Below are 13,218 nucleotides of genomic sequence, written 5' to 3' on the forward strand. Positions count from 1 at the left end.
GAGGCAGAAGCAGGCTCCATGCAGGGAGCCCGACATGGGACTTGATCCCAGGTCTGCAGGATCACGCCCTGGGCCGAAGGCAGATGCTCAACCGCTGGGCCCCCTAGGTGTCCCAAGAAAGAGTGTTTTGTAACTAAAGATATAATGGGTGATATTAGAGGTAGTAAAGTCTGTCACTGGAGACATTTGCTTATAAGCAGAAAGATCGTTACAGTAGGGATTTAGGCATAGGAAGCATGGTTGGGCTAATAACCTCTAAGCTCCTACTGAAGCTGGAAACCCTGAATATGTGATGGGAACATTTCCATGTCGAATTGAAGCATTTATTTTTCATGAAGTCTTTGAATCATCATGATGAAGAAGGGTCCAAAGTCAGATTTTTTGCATGTGAGATTTAAACACTGATCTGGGTAATTTAGCCCAAATCTGTTGGTAGTCGGTGGTGGGATTGTATCTTGATGTGGTGGTCCTGAGTTCCACTTTTGGTCGAGCCCCTAATGAGCTGTGCAGAAGGGACCAGCTCACACCAGCCTGGGAGAGGTGACTGTGTGTATTCCTCCCTAGCTTTTTGTATCCAGAGACTTCATGTTGGCAGTTTGAAATTGGCCATAGTGGGAATACTTACACTATGGCAAGTGGCAAACACTACAAGTCAGGGCTTTTTGCATGCTCTGGAGAGCTGGTTGTTAAACATTTACCGGTAGAACCATTAAAAATTTTTAAAAAAATGAACTCTAATATATAAAATAGAAGAAGAATGAAGCGAGTGGGATGGGGCTCTAACCCACATCCACCTAGAGGATCCACCATCCTAGAGGATGTCCTTCCCTCATAAAAGATTCTAAGGCACCTCTCTGCTACCCTAGAACTCCATGGGCATTAAAAAGCTCTGGAAAAGAATCATTTCTGCCCATGCTATGACTGTATTCTTTTAACCATTATTTTCCTTTTCCTCGATCTAGAAATACAGAAATAAAACAGCAGGGTTTCCCTCAGTTTTATGAGATTGTTTTGAAAATGCAGTGCCAAAGGGATCAGTTTGAGAACATTGGAAATGTGATTCCTATAAACACAAGAAGAAATGAACATAGGAAAGAGTGAGTTTCCTCACTTTGTAAATGTGCTTATTGGAATTGTGAGTTTTCTTTTGGGATGCATGCCCAGCCCTATGTGTATTAATAAGTTTTACATGTCGTAAGGGCGCCCCAAACCTTTCCTTTAGCATATTAACATTTTTTTTTTCTTCATTAGACTTGATGCTCTGTGGAAAAAGGTTTGGTGGAATGTTCTAATCTGTGGAAGGTAGAAGCTACGGAAAGGCAGGTTTAAAAGATCAACAGATCATTCAATGGGCGCCTAAAAATGTGAGCAGGCTTTAAAAGGTTTACTCCTCAAGGGCAAGTTTTGCCCACTTATTCTTTTGGGCTGTGTGGCCTCGTCCTTGTAGTACCTGACAACGGCCCTAGGAGGATCACATAGGCTGCCAGGTACCCGGGACAGAAGTCCAGACACCTTGTGGGACATGCTTGAGGCAACCCTGATGTTTCTAGGGCGTCCATAAACCTGAGAATGGGAGTGTGAGCCACATGATCTGCCGCAAAGCTTAGCAAACCAAACTGACTTTACCACTGGTTGTGGAGTCCTTTTCTTTTCACACGCTAAGCTGAGGTCATATGCACAAATTTGGGGTTGAATATTTTCATTTGAATTTCTCTTATGCTCTGAACTCTGACTTCTTTAATCGCACCCTTCCCATTTTCCCTAGCATTACGATGGGTTCACGTTCCTTTCGAGGTATTCTAATTCTATCACTCCTTTGCTCCACATTGTCCCCCCACCCCCCCACCCCCTGTTTCCCTTATATCAAGTTCTCATCTTCAGAGGGAGGAGCAGAGTATGGCTGGCTAGATTATAGCCCTTATCTCTACCCACACTCCTTCCTGTTCCCTTCTCTTGCCAAACTTCCCTCTTTGCTCTGCCCTTCACTCCCTGAACTGGCTTTGGACTCAGCCTTTCTGCCACATGCACCCCATGTTAGAACCCATCTCCTAATCTGTACTGCCATGAACTCTCCCCTTCCTCTGCCAAGATCCTTCCTTAGTCCCTAGTCTTCAACCTACTACATGGTCTTCTGTCAGATGGGATTAACTCTATTTCTTGCCTTACATTTGTGTCTTTTTCTTAAATTATCTGAAGGAAGACTTTTACGTTTGCACTGGAGCTATGTTACCTTTCAGGTAAGTCTTTCCTTCAGGTATATGTGGAAGAAAGAATATATGACATGTAACTTTTAATTCCCCCAAAACTTGACTACTAATAGCCTACTGTTGACAGGAAGCCTTACCCCAAAACATAGTCAAGTGCATATCATAAGATGAAGTATAACGCCTCTTTAAGTCTCTTTATAATGAAGTATTGACTCTTCTGGTTTCATCTCCATGCAGAGAAGAACAATTAAAAAGGTAGCAAAAAATCAACAAAAAATCATTTTAGACTTATAAAAGGTCGGTATTATTATTCTCTTCTTAGAACAGAGAGGAGAAGTAGGGACTGACTGATTATATTACTCCAACCTGCAGGGACAACGAAATCAAGCAAAGCTATTTTATTGTGCTATAGAATTTTGTAGTGAATTTGGGAAGACAGATAATTTTTGATCAAATACCTAAAAAGTCTGCTCGTCAGGTTTAACTTTTTAAATCTGATGATCTGACACCTAGTGTTAATTTTGAGTACTGCTAAATATTCCACAAGTATATTTAGTTTAATTTCCTTATGTACCTTGTAAGATTTATTCAGGTTACAGTACATTTCAGGGTAGATAAGAGCTTACCCTTTGTTATTTGAATTACGAAAGAGGGCTTGAAGTCACGAAGCTGGGTACCAGTGTTGGAGCTAACTAGCTCCTGTGACCTTGTGCAAGTAATTTTCCTCTTTGAATCTATCCGAGAGCCCTTATTGGTAAAATGAGAGTGAAAGAATATATTTATCTCTAGCTTCTTTCTAACTCTAGAACCTTATGAGATATCTTTTAAAAGCAATGGATACATATGCCAGCTCTATTTTGAAGCTTGAAATATGTTCACTCAATAAACTAGCAAATAAAACAGTTGTTAACTGGAGGAGTATAGTTATTCTTTTGCTAAAAAAAAAAAGAAAAAAAGAAATTTTATAATAAGGAACCAAAATAGGATTTTAATGATTTATAGTACCACTGTGTAGAGGGGCTTCTGTGATGATGAAAATGTTCTATGTCTGCACGGTCCAATACTGCGACCCTTGAAATGTAGCTAAGGAACTAAATTTTGTTTTATTTATTTTTTTATTATTTTTAAAAGATTTTATTTATTTATTTGAGGGAGACAGAAAAAGAGAGCATAAGCAGGGCAAGGGGAGAGGGAGAAGCAGATTCTCCACTGAGCAGGTAGCTTGCCCCAGGGCTCGATCCCAGGCCCTCTGGCATCATGACCTGAGCTGAAGGCAGATGTTTAACCAACTGAGCCACTCAGGTGCTCCTAAGGAACTAAAATTTAATTTTATTTAATACAATGTGGATTTAAATTTAAATGGCCACATGTGGCCAGTGGCTACCATCTTGAAAAATACAGATTTACAGAGTATGGAAACATGGGGTTTTCTTGATGAATTTGGAGTTGTAGTCACCAATATATTTAGTTTGTTTTCTATGCTGATTGGCTCTGTATTACTCTTACTATTCCACATTTATGAGAATTTACCATACAAGTGCTTTAGGATTTACTCCATAATTGTATTTTCTCTCTTGGTTTCAGCTATGTAGCTCTGGTTTAATTGCATTTAGGTAAAACAAAGATTTTTTTTTTCTGGTTCATGAAGGATTAAAACATGCGAAAAGCGTGTGGGTTATTTTTTGATAAATACAGTACTGTAAATGTATTTTCTTTTCTTTTTTTTTTAAAGATTATTTATTTATTTATGAGAGACACAGAGAGAGGTAGAGACACAGGCAGAGGGAGAAGCAGTCTCCCTGCAGGGACCCCAGTGTGGGACTTGATCCCAGGACCCCGGGGTCACAACCTGAGCCAAAGGCAGACATTCAGCCACTGAGCCACCCAGGTGTCCCATCCTTATGATTTTCTTAATAACATTTTTTCTCTAGCTAACTTTGTTGTAACAATACAGTATATAATACATATACAAACTAACTGTGAATTGATTTTGTTCTTGGTAAGGCTTCCTGTCAGCAGTAGGCTAATAGTAGTCAAGTTGGGGGGGGGGGGGCAATTAAAAGTTATGTGTGGATTCTCAACTGTGCAGGGAGTTGGTACCCCTAACTCTGCATTGTGCAAGGTTGAACTGTAATCAGTCTTGATTTCTTTTACTGGCATCATAGAAGACACTTTTAAAAAAATTATTTATTTATTCATGAGAGACAGAGAGAGAGAGAGAGAGAGAGAGGCAGAGACACAGGCAGAGGGAGAAGCAGGCTCCATGCAGGGAGCCCAATGCAGGACTCCAACCCTAGACCCCAGGATCATGCCCTGGGCATGAAGGCAGGCACTAAACCGCTGAGCCACCCAGGGATCCCCCAAAGACCCTTTAACCCCTGTCGCCGGATAAACAACTGCAACAACAACACACACATACACATAGACATAAATTACACATACATCTTCGCACCCTCATACACACATTCACACACACAAACACACAAATGACTTTTCCGATTTATAGTGACTGAGTGCAATTTATGATAGTGTTGTTGAAAGAGTCTGTTTAACAAGGTGCATATACGTGGGAAGTCCGGACGAAAATTAATAGTAAAATAACAAGTGACTTACAAGGTTTGGTTGTAATGTCTAATGATATTTGTCTTTTCCACGCCTAAGCTTTCCCTGCCACAATTTTTTGCCTGATAATAAGCTGATTATGAGGAGTGCCTGGGTGGCTCAGTCAGTTAAGCGTCTGCTCTCGGCTCAGGTTGATCCCAGGGTCCTGAGATCAAGCCCCGTGTCGGGCTCCCGGCTCAGTGGGGAGCCCGCTTCTCTCTCTCTCCTACCACTCACAGCTTGCGTGCTCTCTCTTTCTCACATAAATTTTAAAAATGTTTAAAAAAATAAATTTACTATTAAAAAAAATTCCTTACAATGTCCATATATGTCAAGTATTCCAAACTGGCTACTTTGTACATTTTAAAATGCAAAACCCATGGGGTTTTGTTTTTTCCCATCCAGTCAAAGGATAGCATTATCTATCCAAAGTAACAATAGGTCAAAGCTCAACTAAGTATATTTTTTACAAGATGGCACAAAAATAATTGATGTTTTCAATAATGACCACTACAAAACCCCGAACTGACTTCTGAAATGAAGATTGATCTTTATGACAAGGTCAGCCTCGTGAATCTGATCGGGTTTAATTCCTTAAAAATTGGTCTGCTCCTTTAAATGTACATAATTCTACGTACACTTAGGACATCTATTTTCAGAATGGGTGATTGGGTAGACTGTCCTATTCTGCAATAATTTTAGAGAGAGGGAATTTCCACACTCCTACTTTTACTCTACCGCACGAAGCAAAGTAGGAGTTACCTGTGCTCTGTGGCCATATCAAGGAACCACAATTTGAGACTCAACTTATTATCGTGAATGCAGCGATTCCGTGTTCGCCAGAGTGGCAAACATGACCATGTAGGTGGAAATGAAAATTCCTTAGTAATCAATATTTCCACATGGAATATCGCTGTGCCCGCATATTCTATTTACTTATTCCATGCAGCCATGCAGATACCTACCTCGATTATAAGAATTAACATTTGTCATGTGCTTTTCTTCTCCAGATCCTGCTTCAGTTATTAAAGGCCCTTGGTTCTAGAGCAGCTTAAACTAATTTTATATCATAAATGTCCAGTAGATGGCAGTCTGTGCACTAGGATTCACAGACCATCTTCACTCCAAGAGCAGTGTTTTGGTGGTTTTTTTTTTTTTTTTTTTTTAAATCTACATTTTGGAAGCTGAAGTTTCATACATGAGATTCCGTTTCAAGCTATATCTTCACGTATAGCTTTAAATAACTGCAAATAGAGGATATCTCAGCTTTTTTGTTTCATTTTGCTTGAAAAAATTTTGGCCTAATGAAACAGGATTCATTTATTAATCTACAAGCACTGGAATAATAAAGCCAATAAATTAATTTTCCCCTTTTTAAACGATTTTATTTATTTATTCACGAGGGACACACACAGAGAGGCAGAGACACAGGCAGAGGGAGAAGCAGGCTCCCTGCACGGGGAGCCTGATGTGGGACTCGATCCCAGGAGCCCGGGATCATGACCTTAGCCGAAGGTAGACACTCAAACACTGAGCTACGCAGGTGCCCCAATAAATTGATTTTCAGTAAGTTTCCTTAATTTGTTAAGGAGGAGCAGCCTGGGGGATGTGAATCTTGGCCAAGATGCTGCCCTATCAATGTGGCAACGTACCAGATGATGCTTCGTTCTACAAAGTTTCCTCTATTGTTGAAAGACATAACATATAGGTAATTGTAGGAATTTTTATTAATGTTAAATACTGCAAAGTGGCTGTTGTACAGGCTGCCAGTCTGATTTCTCAATAAGGGAAATTTTAGGGGGATTAAAAAAGAGATAGAAAATGATAATGAAACGTTTTCACCTAGAGGATAGGAGTTTCCACGGGGACTTTGCCCTGGTGGTTGTTCTTGTCTGCCTCAAAAACCTTAGGCAGGATAAAGGACTTGTCCCACTCCTCTGCGGAGCAGAGAGGAAGAATAGTTGTTTCCAGGAATCTGTGCATTCAGAGCAGTGATTGTGAGTTTGTCAGAAATAAGCAAGTGTGAGGCTGCCGGAGGTGGGGAGGTGGTTGGGGTGGTGGTGAGGCTGGCAAGGTTAGAGGGAGGTCAAGGAAAGCCCTTTCCTGATCAGAGGATCAGGGATGTGCCAGGGCAGGCCACAGACTGTTGGAAGCCAAAGGACATAGAAGAACATGTAGTAAGAAAATCAGGCTAAGGCGAGAGCTGATGAGCAAAAAGTAAGTCTTTACACATGCCGTTTGCTTGATTCTGAAGCAGATTTCAGAATGTGCTTTTTACCGGGCCATCGTCTTCTTAGTCTTCACATCTTAGCCTCATGTGAATATTTCTTTAGTAAATGAATGTATAGATGACCATGCAGAGGAAAGAAATATTCTAAGCCTCAGAGTTTGCCGATAGGAAAGAGGCAGCAATGAGAGCCATGGTAGCTAGTGGTGGCGGGGGAGAGCTCCTCGTGGGCAGGGGAGCAAGTTGCTGCCACCCCGAGAAAAGCCACAGAATCTCCGGGTCCACTGTAAGGAAGTGCGAAGGTCAGGATGACAGCTTAAAAAGAGATCAAGACAGTGCCACTTCTGGGTGTTTATTCAAAAGAATCTAAAGCAGGTTGTGAAGAGATCTTTGTACACTTATGTTCACAGCAGCGTCATTCACACTAGCCAAAAAGTCGGAGTACTCCAAATGTCCATCGATGCACGGAAGGCTAAACAACATGTGCTAAATACAAACAATAGACTATTATTCAGCTTTAAAAGGGAAGGAAATTCTGACACATGCTGCAACATGGATGAACCTTGAGGACATTACGTAAGTGAAATGAGCTGGTCGCGAACAGACCCTGTGTTATTCCACTTACATGAGATGTCTAGAGTAGTCGAGCTCATAGAACCAGAGAGTAGAACGGTGGTGGCCGGGGCTGGTGGAGGAGGAAGTGAGGAGATGTTGTTCAGTGGGTGTAGCATTTCGGTTTTGTTTTACAAGATCAAAAACTTCTGGAGATTGGTTTGCACGAAAATGTGAATATACTTACCGCTGAAGAAAATAAGTGTTATATGATGTGTACTTTAGCAGATTTAAAAATATATTAAAAAGAAAAAAAAAAAAACAAGCAAAACCAAACAAAATGAGGAGTCGAGAGTAGATGGTTCAGGGCAGAGTGCCTCAGCCAACATCTATGTCTATCTTTTCCTTGAGCCTGAAACCTCCACCTATAGTTCAGCCTTGTTCAAATCTGAGGAATTTAGGCATTTTTAGTCCAACATTCATGCCATTTATGGTCTAGTTGGGCCTTGGCCTTGTAATATTGCCTTGTCGCATTCCAGTTTTGTGAGCTGGGTCCTCGCATCCCTGTCCTGGCCTGCTGATGTCTCTAGGGCTGGGGTCCTGCCTTGCTCTATTATAGCTCCTTCTCTTCTCATACCTCATCCTTATCCTGCAGTGCTCATAGAAACAGTGCTCATCACCTTTCTTTGCTTGTCTTCCTGGGCCAAGAGAGGGTTTTTGAAATGGCCTGCTGGGGTGGGGGTGGGGGTACTTCTCTGGCCATAGGACAGGGTGAAGGCCTGGGTAGGGTTTGAGAGCCTGGCCTTATTAAACTGGCTCGGACCACTAAGTCAGGGATCAGCACACTATGGCCACAGGACAAATTCAGCCTGGCTCCTATTTTTGTCCAATGAAATAGAGTTTTATTGGAACACAGCCAAAGTGTGGAATGGCAAAGTTGACTAGTTATGACAAAGACCATATGTGCTGCAAGGCTTAAAAATACTATCTGGTCCAGAAAATTTTTGCATTAAGCTATTCACAGATTCAGAGGAGAATTGGTTGAAAATATTCACTTTGTCTCTAACCTCTTTCTGGGGTCAGGACCAAACCAAAACAGGCCACCACTTGGCTTAAACCAGCTACTTCTATAATTTGGAGTCAGCCCCACAATGCTGATCTAGAGTCGGTGCTAACAGTTTTTCGTTTTGCAAGCCTTATAGAAAGAGACTTGTGTTTTTCACAGAACTCATTGGAAATTATAAACTAGTGTTTGGTGCAAGTTGGATTTGTGCTCTAAGAACAACAAGAAAGCACACACAACTTCTTGGAGGCTGCTTCAAGTTTTCCAGGACCATCATTTTTTATTCAGCCTACAAGAATGCTTGACTGTTTCTTTTATTATTATTATTTTTTGGAACTCTCTTGCTCCCCTTGGGTCTTATTGTTCTTATATGTATTTTTTTATACTCATGAGTCAGAACCTTGCTACAATGAGAAAAACGTTTGGTCTCGCAGGCCTGTGCTAGCGTGAGAGATGGCGATGAGGTGCAAGGATGTCACTGAACGAACTAAATATAGGCTCAGCAAGGCGCTCTCAGGCCAGGCCACTTCACTGTAGAGGGAGGCCTGCTGCATGTCATGAGCCTCCCCCCCTTTCTCTGCCCTGTGTCTTTACAGGGCTCTGCGGAATCTTTCTCCTCGGGGTAGGGCTGATGAAGTGTTCCTAAATTCCCGGAGGATACGTGAAACATCAGGGAGCTTCATGAACCTTTCCTGGAGGAAGCGAGCTGGTTGTGGTGTCCAGGCATAGGGTTGGGAGCCTCCAGATCCCCCGTTAGAGCATGGGTTCTTCCCAGTTTCTTAAATTAACTTGCTGTGCATGTGGGGGGCAGCACTTAGCTCGGTGTGGTTTTCAATGTGCTGCTTTGTACAGATGAATCAGAGTGAAGTTTACAGATTAAACAATGGGGATGTGCATTTTCAACGACATGAAAATAGTAATGGGATAGGGTCACTTGAGGGAGAGCGTGAACAGTACTATATTTAAGCCAAAAAAGAATTGTCCCGCTGATTTTAAGCTTCCTCACTTGTCTGAGGCTGGCTGGCTTAAATCTTCTTAACGGTCTATGTCAGAAGGTAGGTTCCTGATTTCATGACCCTTCTTATAATTGATTCCCCATGTTCCGAAGCACAGAACCTAAACCCCATCCTGCAGGAGGAGAGATACCCCAGCAGAGGGAGAACATGAAGCCCTGCTTTGCCTCTGACTCACTGAGTGACCATGGAAAATTTTGATTACAAAACATGGAAAAGCCAAGTTTTTCCCTTGAGAAACATCTCCTTGACAGTGTCTGCTACCCATCCACACACCCTGTGTGTCTAACACTGACTCCTTGAGGAGCGAAGGAAGCTGGGACCTCCACAATTCTGAGGGAGAGGGGAGCAGCTGGGGTAACCAACTTGGCCGTGAGCCTCGTCTTGGTCATGGGTGGGTGTCTGTGTCGGTTAATCTGAGTGCAGCTGCTATAACAGATAAACCCTGAAACCTCAGTAGTTCAGCTTTTACTCATGTAAGAACCCATTAGTGCTGGAAGGAGGGGCTGGGTGGGGGATGGCATTTTCCGCTATGTAGTCTTTGGAACACCCAAGAGAAGAGATGCTTTGCTATTCCAACACATGGTTTTCATAGATGCCCTTAATCTAGACATCCAGCCGACAGATGGAGGGACACGTGGGAGGATTTTTATGGCTCAGGCCTGGAAACAGAGCACGTAATTTCTGCCCCAAATCCAGTGCCAGATCTGAGTCACATAGCCATGCAAAAACGGCTGGGAGATGTAGTTTAGCTGTGTGCCCAGGAGAAAAGGTAAAACAGTGTTGAGCACAACTCATCAGTCTCTGTCATACTGGCCAAAGTCTCATTCCCAGCATGGCTGATATTGGTGCCAGGATCTTAGAGTCTGATGATAAGTTGTACCTGTTTCTGAGAGAATCTGCTTAGTTGGAAGAGACCAGTGGCAGAGATGTGGAGAATTTGATTTAGTCCCCCTGGGGATGAGAAGAGGAGGCTTGGAAGAACCAAGCAGGGCTGCAGGGTGGAAGACCATAGCTAAATGATCTGGGCCCAAACAGACTTCAGTCCTGGGAGAAGTCGGAATGATTTCCAGGAAGCCCAAGATGGAAACTTAGTCATGATTCCTTGATCAGTGCAACGAAACAGAAGTTATAACCTGGGCTCTGGGGATCCCTGGGTGGCGCAGCGGTTTGGCGCCTGCCTTTGGCCCAGGGCGCGATCCTGGAGACCCGGGATCGAATCCCACATCGGGCTCCCGGTGCATGGAGCCTGCTTCTCCCTCTGCCTGTGTCTCTGCGCCTCTCTCTCTCTCTGTGACTATCATAAATAAATAAAAAATTAAAAAATAAATAAATAAATAAATAAAAAAATAACCTGGGCTCTGGGTGGTTTCTCAGGGTCTGAGATGAATGTACTGGACATGATATGGAAAGTCAGATTCTAGACCATGCTACGTGGTGGAGAGGGATCTCTAGGGCTCCGCTAGACTCAGTGCAATGAACCCTGGAGGTGATTAGGTAAAGGTCTTGTGTTTCTTCAGTTGGTTGGGGTTGAGGAATATAGTTACACACACCCTTTCTCTCTTCCCTTCAATCTAGTGGAAATTGTTGTTGAGTCTCCAAGATCTATTTCACTACAGCTCTCAACTTATCTTGGTTATTTCTTTCATTTTCCTGACCAGGCAACTTGGCAGAGCCAAGAACCCCCCTGTGAATCTGCGGTTGTAGAATTGATGAGAAAGTTTGGAATTCCCAGCCCCTTTGGTAGCCCTCTGGACTCAGTCCACACCTAGAAGTAACACCTCTTTCAGTTGGAGCATTTTCCCAGCACAAGATATGGAGATGTTAGGGATCTGTCCATTTCAGCTCAGTGAATCCGAGTGACTATGGAATTGTAGCAAATCCACCCCCCCCACTCATGGTGCCAAGGGCCCCAAGAGAAGAACTATTATAAGTAGGGCATCAATCCTAAGGCAAAAGTAGGATGGGGGGCTAAGAGCCTGAGGACTGTAGTTGCCTATCACCCTCCCTTCAGGTGGCTGGAGACACTGAGGCCAGAAGATAGAGCTACTTGGGAAGCCATGGAGGAGTTCACGGCCCAGAATTTCTGACTGCATACTAATTTTTGAAGGGATGGATTTGCAGTGGGCAAAGTTGGAGTATGTGGCTAATGGTTCAGGGCCAGGGAAGCTGGCATAAGGGGCTTACAGTCTGCTAGAACTAGGGCTTTCCTTTTAGATCTCTGAAATTTTAGGACAACCAAAAAGGTTTTACTTATACTTCATTTGCTACTAAACACCAGAACCAAAACAATAGTTGACACGACTTACACTGCTTTCCACCCTGGAGTAAGTGAGGGAAAGGAGTAGACAAGTAGACAAGTAGACCTGCCCCCAGGTGGGTGTAGTAGACAAAGGTGGAGGGGATGCCGCTGCCTTTCAGGCAGGTCTCCATAGGATCAGGCCACGTGAGCGGATGTTGTTAGCAGCACTCTACCCGTATCCTTAGACCTTTCAGTATGTGCATCTCAAGTTTAAGGGCTTTTTTGGAGGTCAGGAAAGGGAGACTTCTTTGCCTCACAGGCCTCACAGGCTGCAAGTACCAGGGAATTAACACCTGCCACCTCCGCCCTGAGCCCTGGGAGCAGGCTTCAATCAACCTGGGAATTGGATATAAATGCTTTCTCTCTTGCCCGCTGGGTGGGATATTGTGAGGCATGTGTTGTGCGTTGTTTTTCTGAGTTTTCTTGCACGTAAGCCAACCACAGTAGCTGACTCTTACAGCTGCCTTTCCTTTCCTGTACCACTTTCCTAGCTCCCAACTGATGTTTCCGCTCTTCTCAAATAAATGGTTTACATGTGAATCTTTGTCTTAGGATATCCTTTTGGGAGAATGCAAAGACTCTATTTTTCCAGAAGATAGCCTGGGCTGCATGCAGGGGTTATTCTGATACTTTCAAAATAGTCTTTCCCTAGGCAGATACTTCGGGATCATGATGGAATTTAGTCCCGACTTTCCCCCTTAGCTAATCTTGATTGACACATGGTGATTCCCATTAGAATTTTCTTTTATTTTTTGATATCCAAAGAAAATTTACCTCCACATAATTTACAATAGTGCCCTAAAATTTTTTTTTTGGTATTATCCTCAGTGGGAAATGTGCTCTAGATTGCAACTCACTACACACACATAAAAGTGTGTTTCATAAAAGTGAAACAAGTCTTACTAAATTCATCCTATTGCCTTTGCAATCTGTGATCTGCTCTGATATTTTTTTTTTAAGATTTTATTTATTTGTTCATGAGAGACACAGAAAGAGAGGCAGAGACACAGGCAGAGGGAGGAGAAGCAGGATCCATGCAGGGAGCCGGATGTGGGACTTGATCCCGGGACTCCAGGATCACACGCTGGGCCAAAGGCAGGCACTCGACCACTGAGTCACCCAGGTGTCCCTATTCTAATATTCCTATCCTATCCTATCCTATCCTATCCTATCCTTGCCTATCCCATCCCGTCCCATCCCATCCCATCCCATCCCATCCCATCCCATCCCATCCCATCCCATCCCATCCCGTC

General features: G+C 43.1%; 1 long non-coding RNA gene across 6 annotated transcripts in view; it reads left to right on the forward strand.

The window, feature by feature from the left end:
• The window catches only part of LOC140608608 (uncharacterized), a 347,241-nt gene that overhangs the window by 37,954 nt on the left and 296,069 nt on the right, over nucleotides 1–13,218 (forward strand). For 4 of the 6 annotated variants that reach the window (XR_012010583.1, XR_012010586.1, XR_012010581.1 and 1 more), the window contains 2 exons: nucleotides 6,398–6,516; nucleotides 7,446–7,611. The exons of 1 other annotated variant lie outside the window; for it this stretch is intronic. This is a non-coding gene — a long non-coding RNA (uncharacterized lncRNA). The remainder of the gene's footprint in view (nucleotides 1–6,397; nucleotides 6,517–7,445; nucleotides 7,612–13,218) is intronic. One more of the 6 variants, XR_012010582.1, reaches the window with a different exon arrangement.

This window comes from Canis lupus, chromosome 18 (assembly GCF_048164855.1).
Source record: "Canis lupus baileyi chromosome 18, mCanLup2.hap1, whole genome shotgun sequence".
Classification (NCBI taxonomy): Eukaryota; Metazoa; Chordata; class Mammalia; order Carnivora; family Canidae; genus Canis; species Canis lupus.